General features: G+C 36.7%; 1 protein-coding gene across 1 annotated transcript in view; it reads right to left on the reverse strand.

Annotated features, from left to right (window-relative positions):
* Nucleotides 1-16,120, reverse strand: part of LOC121638892 (protein phosphatase 1 regulatory subunit 29-like) — a 237,428-nt gene that overhangs the window by 65,101 nt on the left and 156,207 nt on the right. Inside the window, exon 4 of the mRNA XM_041983962.1 lies at nt 11,265-11,362. The gene's annotated coding sequence lies outside the window, so the exon portion shown is untranslated. The remainder of the gene's footprint in view (nt 1-11,264; nt 11,363-16,120) is intronic.

Below are 16,120 nucleotides of genomic sequence, written 5' to 3' on the forward strand. Positions count from 1 at the left end.
TCTTATTTGTTCCTTGCATGTTTTTATATGTACAATACCTTGGTTCCTAAAGGTTGTTGTTAGTGTGCCTTATAAATAAATTGAACTTGAATATGAAACTATATTGCAGCCCTTCTGGTGATATTTAAAGTCTTCCCCTCTAGCTCAGCTAGATTTTTGTTTGCCTCCTCCACTAATATTTCGACTTCAGTTGGCTCGAACTTCATTTTACGTTTTCGTCCACCTGGCTCTCCGGATCCCTCCATGACGAAGCAACAGCGCCGCTAAATCCTCATTTAAATACTGCTGTTTGCTCCGCAAATGATAACAGGAGCAGTCTTAATAGATCAGGCGCTAATCGTAGAAACATAACCAGAGCAAAACTGCGCAGCAAATGTTAAATAGCGCAGCAGTTTTGCCCTCGTCATAACTCAGCCCCTTAGAGTGCTCAGACCCCTGCCAAGCCATTGTAACTTTTTTTTTAATTTATTTATTTTTTGCCAACCATTGTGGGCATTATTTTTGAGTGAGAAGCTCTAATGGCAAAAATATCAAAGTTTTCCGCATAGTAAAAAATATTTACTTTCCAAAACCTAATCACCTGAAAATTTTATCAAAATCCATCCATAACTTTTTGAGTTAAGATGCTGACATAACAGACAGACAGACAGAGGAAACAGACAGAGAGAGAGAAAATGACAGACAGACCAAAGCTGCTGAAAACATAAGCCCGCTTTTGAGGTAAAAGCACTAGGGAAGAGAGAATAACTCTGATGTGGTCTAATCCAGAATGGCATTGTAGTCAATGTATCACATTTGATAAGTTCAAGGAATTTACCAAAGGAAATACTAGGAAACACACTGCATCCAAAAAAATATTTCTTGACTTGAGTCTATTACTAACCTGCCACTCATCAAGTCCAATATTCTTCTCTCCATTTAAAATAGTGTAGAATAAACTCTGGGTAGACATGAAAGAGGTAGCTGTCTGCAGTCTCTTTTATTGTCTCTGAATCTGATTTAGTCATTGGCATAGACTAGAAATATACAATTAACTTTGCAGGTACAATGTCGAAAAAGGTATTCCCTATTAAAGTTAAGGCTTATTTATTTATTTATTAAGGTTAATAAGTAATGGTGGGAATGATGTAGTATTTGTGGACTTCCTCTATTATCAGGTTGCTCAGTTATTTGCTTGTTAAGTCTGTGCACACTCAACACTGGGAACTATACCATTTAACAAAGCTGTCTATGCCCGTGTTCTGGAAGGAAAGTGTCTGGGGGCTTATTATCCTTCATTATCACTCTACACTGATGTCAACACAATCTGGCCTTTGAGACATACTTGACTCCAAAAATGTTTTTATTTATTTATTTATTTATTTTATCTTTTTTTCTTTAGTTATATAGTTGAATATATAGATACATTTTTATTTATTTATTTATATATATTAGGGGTGTCAAATGATTCAAATTATTCAGCTCACAAATTAATTAATCATGATTAATCAACATTCACAACTATGCCTGAAATATGCCCATTTTTACTGTAGCATGACAACAAGGTGTACTCAAGGACTAATGTTAAATGACCTTTACTTGTTTTTTTCTTCACTTTTTTACATTAGATGATCATTTTAGTTGTAATAATCAGTTCAGTTTTACATAAAATCAAGAGCTTATAAAATATATGCCCTCTGTGCCAAATCTTTCCGAGTCAGTACCCCTGCCTGTCCCCCATCTAAACTTTTCTAGACCCGCCCCTGCATATCTGAAGTATAAATCCTTTCTACCAACATTTCTGCCAACTGCGTCAAAAGTTTTGAAAAGCTCACCTTAAGAAATCTCCATGCCTCATCATCATAAATGACGGATGCTGCGCATGCATTAAATAAATTTGTGTATGCATAGTTTTATAGAAAACATTCCCATCTCTAGTAAATATTGCTGGGTCCTTCATTTTGTCTTAGGTTTGTGCATTGTACTTATTAGACTGAGTAAAATGTAAGTCGACCCTGTTCAGCTAAACATAGTCCTCGGGAATAAAGAATATTTTATCATTGTTACAAAATCTGTAACTTGGCAGGGGAGCATGTTGTACAGAAAAACAAGGTCCAAACCTTGTTGTTGTATCTCAGTGTGAAGCTGAAGAAAAAAAAAATGGTGCAATTAGGTTGTTTCACAATTCAATGTAAAGTACTGGCAACAGTTTCTCAAAGGAATAGAGGTACAACCTCACACACAATTCCTTTACCACATTCACACACTTTACTCCTCCAGCCTACCGTGTCTAACTTCGGTGTTGAAAGGATGTTCACACCAAAATGTGCTGTTGCTCTGAAAGAGCTTTTAGCTGAGAGGTGGGACAAAGATTATTTTCCCAGCAGTAGAAAAACAAGTGAGACAGTTAAACTGTGGCCAAGGTGTGAAGTAACGCATGCTGAGAGATACTTTAGATCGCAGCTTTTTTCCTCGGTACAATGGACACTTTGTTAATACTTCTACACACAGAAACACTCAAGGTATTTTAAATTTAGAATAGAGTATTTTCAAGAGCAATTTCAATTTCAAAAATGCCAAAACAGAAAAAAAGGAACACAACTTGTTCTTCATCCATTTCAAATTTAACAAACCTATAACTTTTATAACATAAAACATTATTGAACAGCTTTAATCTGTTACTTATTAATGAGATACCAAAGTGAATTCACTGTCAGTATGTTGATGCAAACAAACTACTTTGATCAGCTTATTATAGGCTAATAGACTTCTGTCGTCTTAAATCATCAATTCTTGTAATTCGTGTATTAACCTTAATATTCTTCCTTCCTATGCAGTGTCTTTGGTTTTTGTCCTGCTTTGTAACTTAATAACAGTTTTTTTTTTCTTTTTGTTTGTTTGTTTTCTTAACTGCCACCTAGTTTTCTCTTCCCTTTGTCCTTTATTTCGGTTTTCACCTTCAACTATTACACAGATAATTAAAAACCAAGAAGTTGCTATCCAAACTCAACCTGTTTTAAAACTGTATGTCACATTAGTATCACTATTATTAGTATGACATTCTCAGTATTGATACCTACATCTTGGTATCTGCTTTTCAAATTTTCTGCATTCGAAAATGCAACAGGTGTCCTATGCTTATGCATCGTGTTTTGTAGGCCTCGGAGTATCTTTTAGCGTAAGTTAAAGGTTTATTTGAAAATAACAATGAGAAGAAGAGCAAGAAGAAGAAAAAAAACAAAAAAACACAGCAAAATAAAATGTGTTGACGTCCCTGTGAACAAACTGAGGAAGTATAGAATCAGCAGTAGAATACCTCCCACTGGGCCAAACATCACATAGGCATCAGATGACTCCTGCTGTGTCAAACTCATAAACAGCAGACCTCCCACAGAACGTCGGGTTGGTTTCATCCTTTGTCATGCCATCAAGACCCACACATAAACACTCACTATTGTATTGTTTCACTTCTCAGAACCATCAACACACATATGACTTTGGCCTTAACACAACCTAAACAAAACCCCAATAAAGAAAAATGAATAAATGGAAATTGTGCTGTTATGCTAAAGTTTTGAAGACTGCTGAAAATCTCCTATTTGATGAATATCTGGTTTCAATAACACAAACCTGGCAGCACAATTGGACAGCTGAGGGCTAAAAGCAGACTTTTTTTTTTTTTCTTGTGGGAACTAAAGACTAAATTGGGCACTTTGCAGGATGACTAGGATGAACATTTCACTGTCTTGCAGATTTTCACAAAAGAATAACAACTTCTAGAAACAGATTTGTTTAAGCTTATGTTTAAGTAGATCCAATGCATAGCATTCCCTGCCGTGAGGACCTCATTAAAACTTCATAAAGTGGGTAATGCAAAGACGAGCAACTAAACTGGAAAGACTGCACTTTGTACAAATAAAGCTGGCATACAGCAAAGAAGGGAAGTTGTGACAAGACTTCATGACATTTTGCTGCATTGAAAAAGGATCAGTCCTTAAGAAGGCAACAATAGTACTGGTTGGTTTCTGGAGACTGGAGACGCTGTAACCAGAATGTTTTCATAAGACAAACCCCTTTTGTGAACGGCAGTGTTGTTAGTGTCTTCATACTACCATCAAATATTCAGGTTGCATTTCAAAGATGTCTTTTCTTTGTCATTAATGATCAACATTTTTTGTTCTTTAGTCATGAAGATGTTCTGGAAATAATTTTGTACACACACACACACACACACACACACACACACACATATATATATATATATATATATATATATATATATATATATATATTCATTGTATTCATTCCATCTGTGAGAGAATTTCGGAGCAGACAGGAGACCAAGGTATGGGAAATTGCATGCTTTATCTATTGCCATCTATTATTCCATGGAAAGGTAAACCAAGGCTTTGAAGTCAAATGATTCAAACTTTAAAGCTCAAACCAAGTGATGTTCGAAAACATTTGAAGCATAATTCAATAATTAATGATTGAGTCAATGTTTAAGTGCATGTTTGTTATCCAAAAGTAAATATGCTTGCTAAATAAATTATCAAAGCATGCAATACTGAATTTTAGCAAATACCTCAGGGTCAAATATTAAATTAAAATTGCATTATTTTACTTATACATACTTGAAATGCAACATTCTACTAAAGCTGGCTTCACTATTGACTGAAACACTGGAACTGTATAAGCAGTCAAAGGATTATGTCCCATAACTTATCATTTAAAACAATGCAAAACACGTTTTAACCAAATACTTTGGCACTCTGAGTAGTTTGAATGGCCTGCAGAGAAGACTAGACACTTAAGGAGACTTAAGTGGGAACCTGAGGGCTGAACTGGATGAACAAATTTAATGAAGAGACATAGAGAACGAGAACAGAGTTGGCACAAGACCACAGAAGGTGGAATGATTGTAGTAAGAAAAGTAAGTAAGTAAGAAAATTGTTGTATTTTTTACTTCAATGTTCACTTAAATACAAAGAATTTTACACTGAGCTTAATTTTCAGACTGTCAGACTCGGACTGTCAGATGGGGATTAATGTGCAAAATGTTATTATTGTTTATATTTTATTGGAGTTAATGAAGGTATGAGTGGTATGGAATACCAGGAAAAATTACATGTTGAATATTAAAAACAGGATTGAATGATTTATCATTCCCCTTGTTATAGGTCAGAAAACATCCTTGTAAACAGGGCACAAGTCAGCAAAGTGAAGCTAATGCACTTAGATTACAATACTACATCATTGCTTTGATGAGTGACATTGTATATTTCAACTGTTCTCTGCATGAAGATTATTGATTCAGACATCAAGTCAGACAGGTTGTGTTGCAAAGCACGATATGGTTCCATTAACAGTTATCTGCTGTTCTTGACCATCATAAAATGTATAATGTGGTGAGAATTCTGCAAAATAAATAGATTTGAATCAAGTGCAAAGACCTGAAGTGACAGTTGTATCTTATAAGTTTAGTTTCTTGAAAGCAGAGGTGGGAAGTAATGAAGTAAAGTGCTTCATTACTGTAGATTTCTTCTTTTTTTTTTTTTGGTATCTGTACTTGAGAACTTATTTTTCTGACAACTATTTACTTTTGCTCCTTACATTTGAGCACAAATATCTGTACTTTCTACTCCTAACATTCTAAGAATAGGCTGGTTACTTTTTCAAACTAAAGAGAAGTGACAGTACATAACATATGTTTCCACAGAGAGGGAAAGTCAGTGAGGCGGAGAGATGGGAGTGCAGGCAGTGCACCGGGCGGCAGACGAGTAGCCTACAGTAGCAGCAACAGACAGAAAACTGGCAGCAGGAATAACATGGAGGAAGAAAGTGAACCAGGTAGTTGCATCAACGATGACTACGAAACAGATGCATTGCTGGAGGACATTGCCAACCCATGGCTTTATTTGAGAGAACTGTTTGACGTCAGCTCTAAAAAGGATTCATGGCGAATGCATTGTGTTCTGTGCCAACCTAAAAACCACACGCTTCTGGGATTCAAGGATCTGATCTGAAAAAACACATACTGGTAAGGTATATTTTCAGTTGTTGTCATTAGTTTTGTTAAAAAATTTAAAAGCTTCAGGTCATTGCCACCAGTATGCCACACTTGTTAAGGCTAAGACCACTTTTCACTGCTTATCTGCCAGAAAACGAATCTTGAGTAAGTGCAGTTTTGAATAAATATGTACTCTTGCAGAGGAGTGCACATTAAAGAGCAATAAAACCAGTACTAACGAACCCAAGTTGGCTGAGAGGCAGATCTTCATCAGCAAATAGACATGCTGTAATGACTAGCACTTGAACAGGTGAGAGGCAGGGTACACCCAGGACAGGTCACCAGTCCATCGCAGGGCCAACACAGAGAGACAAACAAGCATTCACACTCACACTCTCTCCTAGGGAGAGTTTAGAGTGACCAATTAACCTAACATGCATGTCTTTGGACGATGGGAGGAAACCAGACCCAGAGAGGACCCACGCACACACAGGGAGAACATGCAAACTCCGCACAGAAAGGCCACTGCCCCCAGGTTCGAACCTCCCCCCAGCCAGCGGTGCTAACCACCACACCACCGTGCGGCCTATAAAATATAACTTAAAACAACATGAATGAAAAATACAGTTGTGCAAAATGCAAAAAGATACTTTTAACTCAAAAAAGGCTATCTTAGTATAAACAATAATCCCTCATTTATTCCATGTGACAAAGTCTCAATGTCTTTGAAAATCTCAATATATTACCTAGCCCTATTTGAACATAACTGCTAAAAATATTTAAAGTACTATTACAGCTTAAACGTGCACTCTCATGATCCCTTGCAGCTGTGTTTGCTCAGAACACTGCAATATGTTCAGTTTAAAATGTACTTAAACTGTAAACATACAGCATCTTCTTATTTTTGTATATACCAACATTGTGAAGATTGTTAACACAGGAAAACTATTTTATTCTTTGTGTCTAAAACACAGGCAAAAATGCATTTTTACTATTACTTGTGTACTGACAAAGTACAACTGAGAATTTGTACTTTTTTGCAACGTTTACTTAAGTAAAGAAATTGGACCGGTACTTCTACTTTTATGAGAGTATTTTTTCACACAAGTAATTATACTTCTACTTAAGTACAGAAAGTGAGTACTTTTGCCACCTCTGCTTGCAAGAAAGATCAATCCATCTGCAGAAAGCCATAAGCTGCTCATATAAAGGGAAAAATAAACAATTGTTCTTTTGAACAATCATTTATTTAGATGCATATGACAAAAAGATGGGAAAGACAGAAAGATGGGGCCAATAGAGGAGATAAACTATTATGTCAGCCCCATTTGTACCCTTAGATCTATACTTCAGCCTATTAAAGAAAAGATTTTCTAGATTAGATGAGTGGAAAATGTTCAAGTTTGTAAAAAAGCCTTTTAGTTGCACAGCAACTCAAGCACACAAACAACTTCCATTTATTTTGTGATGCTGGCTGAAAACACATTCATTTTTGAACTCAGAGGGTTAGACATATAGTGATGAGTTGGCCGCAGTGGTGGTGGTAATGGCAGCAAGAAGCTCTCACTTCACATTCTCCTTCCCCCAATATACAATATACAATAAATATAAGTGGGTGACTGGAAAACCACAGAGTCTGGGAGCTGCGAAGAGAAAGTGGTGAGAAGAAAAGTTGAGGCAGGCACAGAGGAGGGGAGTGTGCAGAGAAACAGAGAGGTAATGACAGTAAATCAACTCCACCTCCTTGGTAAGTGAGTGAGAGTGAAAGTTTAAAGCTCAAATCAATGGCAAGAGGGGCAGACACAAACTGATCTCACAGAAATATGTGAAATAACCACTAGGTCTCAACACTTAATTATGTGTTTGCAGTGCATGGTTCTCTTTATTGGCTGGCGCCCCTGGAAAAGCAGAGGAAAATGGATGGGAGGATGGACATTAGCAGTGAATTGAAACGCACACACCCACAAAACGTTATTAGAGAGGAAAACTTTGATAGTTTACTAAAAAAATATAACTTTTCTCTCATCGCCTTCATCAAGTATATGCATACTATAGTATACCCATAGTTTACTGTCGTGGTTGAGCACCTAGCATGTAACTTTATTTTGTTGTTCCAGAAGTAGAAAAGTCATGCAGACACCACAACATAGCTCCACTATTGACTTAACATTACTTTGATTTCATGGTCCGGGCACGTAGTTTTGAACAATTACCTGTCATGAACACCTAATTAAGTGTTAAAACCTCTTGGTTTTTTCACATATTTCTGCAAGATCAGGTGTGGAAGACCACAGGACTGGGGATAGACTGACAGAACACAGTAAGAAAGAAGTGGCTCAGATCAGAACAGACGACAAGAGCAACAGGAGAAATTCAAAGCTGCAGATTTTTTTTGATGGAATAACAGGGCACAATGATGGATGTAGTTTTTTTTTTTTGTTTTGTTTTTTCTTGGAGACTGCCACGTCTCCAACAAAACCCAACAAACTTCCAACTTACATTGCAATGATCACAGTCACACACCCAGTTCAACACACAGACATTAATCACCTCTGCAGTGTGGAGGGGAATACAGCAGTATTTCCCCTCAGGGAAGTTGGTCTTCTGCTGTTTCAGCTCAGCACCCTTACTGGGTAAATGGAGTTTCACACCCAGAGACAGAAAAGTATCTGTCTCAGAGTGTGTTAATGGTTAATCTTTGTATTATTGCACTGTGTGAATATACAAATTATTGACTGTGTTCCTACAGCAATAATGCACTAGGAGGTGTCTTTATAACCAAAGATAACCTGAGTTCCTTGTTTCAGAACAGAACACTTCATGGATAATTATTGCGCTCATTTTGCTACTGCTCTACTCAAACCAATTAAAATCTTGATTAGAAAATCTGGTAAATATCAGTTTATTAATTGCTGTTAATTTGCAAATGTCTCCTTGTGCAGACAAGATAGGTTACTTACTCATCTTATTTCACAAGTACTAACCCAACAGATGCAGTGTAGCACTTTGTTCCAGGGTAGCAGAATCAGAAGGGTGACAACATTGTTGGGGTCCACAACATCAAGTTCTTATTGCTATTCCCAATGAGTATAGACCATCTTCACTCCTACCTCAGAGAGGTTCCCATTTTTTTTCCATTTATTAAACCTCTATCCCTTGGGTAGAATGAATGCACATTTGTTCCTCCTTGATTAGCTGTGTGAACATTTGTGTAAAATCCCCACAATTTGCACTTAATAAAAGTAACAAGTCCTGCAAAGCAGGGCCCATTCTGACCAAATGCACTATGTGCATCATGGTGTCAGAAACAGGAAATCTTTTTTTTTTCTTTTTTACACTAATAAAAAATAAATCTGAGATTAAGATGAAAGCTATATGCATACTTTTTTGATGAGTGATTAAAGGTTAAGCCGGATATTTATTAACCTGCCTTTCTAAATCTGAGACAGAAAACCTTAAGTCAGCAAAGAATAGCATTTGTGCTCATTTTTAGAATTCCTAGATGCTAAACAGGCTTCAAACATCTATAGTTTTCTTGAAGCACAACACAAAATGTACTTCTGACATTTTTAGAATGACAAGCTCTTAAGGCCATATGCATAAATAGCATTTTCCAAAACAAACTGGTATTAAAAAAGGAGAATTAGTGGTGAGAATATGTTCTTTTTGCAATGCATGCACATGTTTTTGGAGTCATTTAAAACTACTATGTTCAAGTGGAAATGCAAAAAACGTCAGCAAAGAAAAACAGAGACACTAACTAAACTTGTTTCTTATAATTAGTTTTTATAATATGCTTTTAAAATATGGGGTTCTTACAAAACTGCAGCTGTGCAGTGTTCTGCACTGATGAGTGGCTCTATGTCACATTTGGCTAAATTGCACCTCTTCTATGATTTTGCTTTCATTATCATGTTTAGTAGTTGAGCAAATTTCTGTGTTATGCACACACACAGCTTTTGTCCTGAAACTACAGAATTTTATGCAACTGGCCTATATTGTGAACTGGAGGCATGATGGTGTCTGAGTAAGTCTGTAAACTCATTCTCCTCATTTGTGGAAATAAGTGCACATCTGTTGTTTGACAGCCTGGTTAGGAAACCTGTGTCTGTCTCTGAAACACATAGACCATGTATTCTGTGCCTCTCATATCCTCTCAAACAAGTCCCCTTTTAACACTAATAGTTCTTCAGAGTCCTCAGCTTCTGCTCTTATTTTGTTGATGCTCTGTTTTGTTTTGTTTTTTTTTTCCCCAAAAAAACCTTTTCTGAATTCTCCTCTTGAACTCAGCTCCACAGTCTCTGGTTCTATTTTAATTTTTTGACTTCTTACTTTATTTGATTTCCTTCAACACATTTCTTCTACAAGTAACTGCCTGAAGATGTACCTTTGAAAAAGATTACACTCGGCTGCACTGTGGCCACAAGTGAAGACAGATGCTTCTGACAGTAATATGTAGCATTAAACCTGTAAGCTGTAAATAAGATATACTTAGAAATTATTTTATTCAACTTTCTTTCAAGAAAACTTCTCTGAGATTCCTTTTTTATCAGTTTTCATTTTAATAACAGTGTACTACCTTCAAAGAAAACTTGTGATTTCAGGGAAATTTGATGCATATTTTACACCAAGGAGCCCCTGGGCATAAATCATTGTCTGGCATTGTAGTTGCATGAGCACACCCACACACCACATAGCTGCTCAAGTATGTTTGCTGTTATACACAAATACAATCTAAAGGTCAAGCTTACCAACCAACCACAACCACTCTCTGCTGTTGTTATAGACTTTAAGTGGTGCTGATCCTCTGACGGGGTTTTAACTTTTCTCGCAATCCAGCTACGTGATCACGCTGCCAACATTTTTACCATGCATCCTTCACCACACTCCAACAGATGACTTCTTTAAAGGAAAACCCTGGAGATGTCATTACTGCTGCAGCTCTTCACTTCCATAGAAGCGTCTGTCCAATTCTGTATTCCTGACATTCATCCAACATCACTGATCAAATTTTTAATACAAAATTCATTTATCCAGTGTACACTAAATTGACCAGTTGTTTTTGTTTGTTTGTTTTATTTTTTTTTTCTCCTTCATTAAATTGTACTCATTCCTGTCTGTTCATCCACACATTACCGCACAGCTGTCATGACATGGGGTCTGAAAAATTACCAACCAACTAATGACTCTCTTTCTTTATGATTTATGTTGATACCAATGTTAAAGTTGGTGTGTGTGTGTGTGTGTGTGCATTTCTGTACAAATTTGATCATACCTGTATAACAATGTATTCCACTCCGTCTTTCCCAATGTGACTTTGAAACACGATGTGAATAAAGTCCTTTAGCCAAATATTCAAGCAGTTGGAGACACCTAAAGAAGGAAAAAAAAAAACAGCTAAACTTTACATGGGCCACTGCTTAAAAAGAAATGTCAACACTGATGCAGAGTTTTCCAGCAAATACGAGTATCACTGCACTGTCAGGAGAAACAGTACTCAAAGGATCAGCACAAATCAGACTTAAAGTTTAGCTATGAATATTATATTAGTATTATGACTAGACAAAACACAAACACAAATCATAAAAAAAATAATAATGTAAAGAGACATGTAAACAGGTGGACTTGTAGATGAATGTAATATATATATATATATATATATATATATATATATATATATACGTGTGTGTGTGTGTGTGTGTATACTCATCTACAAGCATTTCAGTATAGTATGTACGAGGCAGTTTCAGTATAGTGTATGAGAGGTTTTATTATAATGTGTGACTGATTTCAGTATGAAATATGAGAGGTTTCACCATAGTGTATTAATGATTTCAGTATAATATATGAGAGGTTTCAGTATAATGTGTGAATGACTCAAATTTCACGTGTCTGTAAGAGGGTAATTTTGAATAATGTCTCAAACGGCCCCTCATAAAATTGGTTTATTTTACGTAAAAACAAATGCTGTCCTATTTTAAAATAAATTCTTTAAGCATTTTTACTTTGCAAACAACATACACAATACTACGATAAAGTCTGGAAACATTAGATATTTAAGCATATACATAGATTATCAGAACTAACAAAGCTAAATTATTTCCAGCTACTAAAAACAATAGCGGATGATCTCTCATGGTAGAGGTGATTACCCATACCACTAATGAGAAGGGTTCCCATTATTAAAATGATGGTTCTACCAAAAGTCAACTGTTTTCAGAACTACCCACTACAATCATTTTCAGTGTAGGTTTAAGTCACTGGACTCACATATCAAAATTTCTATGGAAAAAACAAGCCATCACATAGTCTAAAAACTTTACAACAGACAAAAGACAGAGGTGAATTGGACCTACCCAACTTTAATCACTATTTCTTAGCTAACAAGCTGCAATATATCTCCAAATGGCTTAAACCAAGCGCTCTGGATGAACCATGGTTAGATGTAGAGCAAGCATTGTGTGAGGATCTAGTCATCTCTGACCTGCCATTCATCAGCTCAGCCATAAAACCACATAAGTGTTTTAAAAATCTTAACATCAGTTCCTCTTAATTGGTTTGGTGGGTATTTTTAAAAAATAACCAAGTCTTTACTTATCCCATGTAAGCTTACATCCATCTGGAACAACCTTGTCATCCTGTAAAACAAACTCTCACTCTCACTCAATGAAAAAATAAAGGAACAAAACAATTAGAACATATAATAGAAAAAAGCAAACTTCTTGTAATTTGATATGCTCACTTCACACTATGGAATCAGTGGCACAACATTTTCAGAATACCACCAGTTTAAATCTATTATGTGTAAAAAAATATACCCTTAACCAATTAAACTTGCAGCTACTTTACCTATCAGGGTAGCAGAATTCTTTCATTTCAAATCTCCAAAGCTATTATCAAAAAATATATAGACTATTATCTAAGCTAGAAGATTAAATCTGTCTTCCAACTTTGAAATGGGAAGCTGACTATCCAGTAACTTTAATCAAAATACATGGTCACAAATATGTTTAAACACCTTTACATTAACTAAGAATTCAAATATGCAACAAATATGCAGGCAGTATGGGTCGGTCACAATCAAATATCTGCTCACATTGAACACACCTTGTGGTCCAGAACACAGCGGTCCACAGGTTCTGGCTTCAGGTATGTAAAGACATGTCAACATGGCTTAAATTTAATTTCATTTAACACTGGATCTTCACAGGGCTGTATCGTCAGCCCTCTGGTCTTTTCCCTGTACACTCATGACTGTACTGCTATGAACAGCTCCAACAACATAGTGAGGTTTGCGGACACTGTGGTGGTTGGTTGCATCAACAACGATGAGTGGGTGTACTGTATACGAGGAAGGTGGAAAAACTGGCAGTGTCTGTTAGAAAGGGTGTGCAGTTTAAATACCTGGATGTGCACATCACAGAGGATTTATCCTGGACTCTGCACATAGACAACCAGGTGAAGAAGGCGAGGCAGTGCCTTTTCACCTCAGACAACTGAGGAAATTCAGTCTCTCTGCAAATCATGAGGACGTTCTACACTGGAGTGGTGGAGTGTGTTCTGGCTGGTAACATCACCCAGTAGTATGGGAACAGTACTAGTTGTGACCAGAGGGCTCTGCACAGGGTGCTAAGGTCAGCACCATGGGTACAACACTCCCCACCCTCCAGGGCATCTTCATGAAGAGAACAACAGCCAGAGCAAACAGGTTCATGAGAGACCCTCATCATCCTAACAACCGTTTGTTTGAGTGGCTGCACTTTGGTCGGCGCCTAAGGCTTATTAAGGCGAACACAGAGAGACTCAGGAGGAGCTTCTTCCCTCAGGCTGTCAAAACTGTGAACTCTACCCTGTAGTGACACTGGCTAGTGTCCTACCTTCTGCTGAAAAACACTTTCATTTACTCATGTGACTTTGACAAGGTTTATATTTTGCACTACCATTTAAATTGTTCATATATACATATATGCATATATATATATATATATATATATATATATATATATATATATATATATATATATATATATAATGTACACATATTGTAAGAATATAGCATGCACATCACTGCACAATCATTGCACTGTGGCTTATTATATTTATATTTATTGTTATTTTAGATTATTAACGTGTTGTTAATTTTGTTTTTGTTACTAGTAGTAAATGGGTGTGCACAGCCTCAAAAGCACATATGACTCCATTTCACTGCCATCTTGCACATGACAAATGAAATACTTGTAAACCCTGCACTGTGCCCAGTAAGTGACTTGGGTGACATTAACATGGTAATTAACTCAGCACACATGATCCTAAAGCCTGGTACACACATAATGATTTTTGGGCTTTTTTTGTCCCCATTTTGCCTCTTCCCAACCTCTGACAGCAAATGCCCAATCATCGGGAGATTTCCCTGTCCAATTATCATTTAGTTTTTGGTGTGTTATGAGCCAATTTGTCCCGATAAACCGCTCAGAAAAGGGCCGTAGCCGACAATTGGGAATATTGAACATGTTCAATATTTCAGAGCCGATTTCTGAGTGACGCCGACAACTTGTGCATTCTTACTGTCAGAAAGCGACCTGGCTGGGGAACAAGGAAGTAAATAAAGTCTGTGTTCATGCTGTCTCCAGTCTGTTATTTTTTTCATTTCTGTATTTGTCTGTTAGTAATAGTCCCAAGACCACCATCATTCCCTCATCCTATATATCCTCTTCCATGCTGTGTGTTGTGTTTTCCGGTTGTTGCTTTGTTTCTTCTTATACTTTTCGACGTTTGTCCGGTCCAGAGGACTAGATTGTAGATGAGTTGTGGAACAGCATTGTTACGTGTGTGTTGTTCTGTAATTACATTTTCGGAGCACACCACACACAGTACAATTAAAACAGCCTTTTTTTTTTTTTTATCTTCATGTGTGAGGTTTCAACCAAATAAAATCTTTTACTTGGCCACATCAGTACTGAGACAACGTCTGCTTCCTCAAAGAATCAGCAAAATTTTACTCCCTTTGGTCCCCTGTGATTAGCTCCATCTCTTAGTGTTAGTGTTAGGGGAGGATTGTGACCTCGTCTGTTGGATATGGGTGGGGGGTACCTGATGGCTGCAGGTCCTTGGTGGTTTATCCCTGTGGGGATCAGGGGCCTTATTTATAAAGCTGGCAAAGTTACAAAAACTGACGTACGCCAAATATAGTCAGCTTTTGGGATTTATGAAAAAAACAAACTTGGTGGGAAAATGTTCCTACCTTCACGGCAACTCTGACCCAGGCATCCACACATAATCTAGATAAACGGGAAACGGTGACACCACCGGTACAGAATAAAATCAAGGAAATGCTGTGAAATGTGAGACATTTGTGCACAATCAACTATTATCTTTCCTTTCACACCACATGTTAGATACTAAAGCTGTTTGCATAAATAAATAAAGATGCACATTCAATATTAATTCTTCTAAGAGTGCACGCTCGGGGAAAAAACAATAGAAATTTAAAAAAAAAGGGAGATGATATTAATACGAACCTCAACCACTAAAATATGTTCTGTCATTGTGAAACAAAATGTACATGTTATAAAATACATTCAGCTGGATGTCTAACAGTGATGCAATGCTTATGAAACACACAAGAGGTGTATTTCCTTTTATTTATTTATTCTTACACAATGCTTTTTTAAATTGTTGTCCCAATTTCTGTCTTGACGGTCTTTATTTCCCGCAATGCCTTATCCACCTGGTTAATAGCGGTGTTTGTGTCCCTATGCACCGCCCACCCAGCTGGAGCACCCAGCAACTAGAAAGAACTATTATTTAACACTAAATAAACTGCTACCAAAAAAAGAAAAAAAGAAAAGAAAAAAGGAAAAAAAATAATTCCCAGGTAAGCTACTCTGTTATTACATGATTTTTTCATCAGCCAAAAAACCTGAATATGTACGTGAGCTTACCAACGAATAACATCTCTTGAGGGCAAAAGGTAGAAATAAATGGCAAAGTAATGACGTTTATACACACGTTTTCCCAAAATCTTGGATAAAATCTTTTAAAATAGCCACACTGGCAACCTGAGAGGCACATTGATAAAAATGTGCGATTAGGACTGTTTCTCACTTTAGTTTTCTAGACTCTGTTAGATAT

The sequence above is a fragment of the Melanotaenia boesemani genome, chromosome 4 (assembly GCF_017639745.1).
Source record: "Melanotaenia boesemani isolate fMelBoe1 chromosome 4, fMelBoe1.pri, whole genome shotgun sequence".
NCBI classification, from domain to species: Eukaryota; Metazoa; Chordata; class Actinopteri; order Atheriniformes; family Melanotaeniidae; genus Melanotaenia; species Melanotaenia boesemani.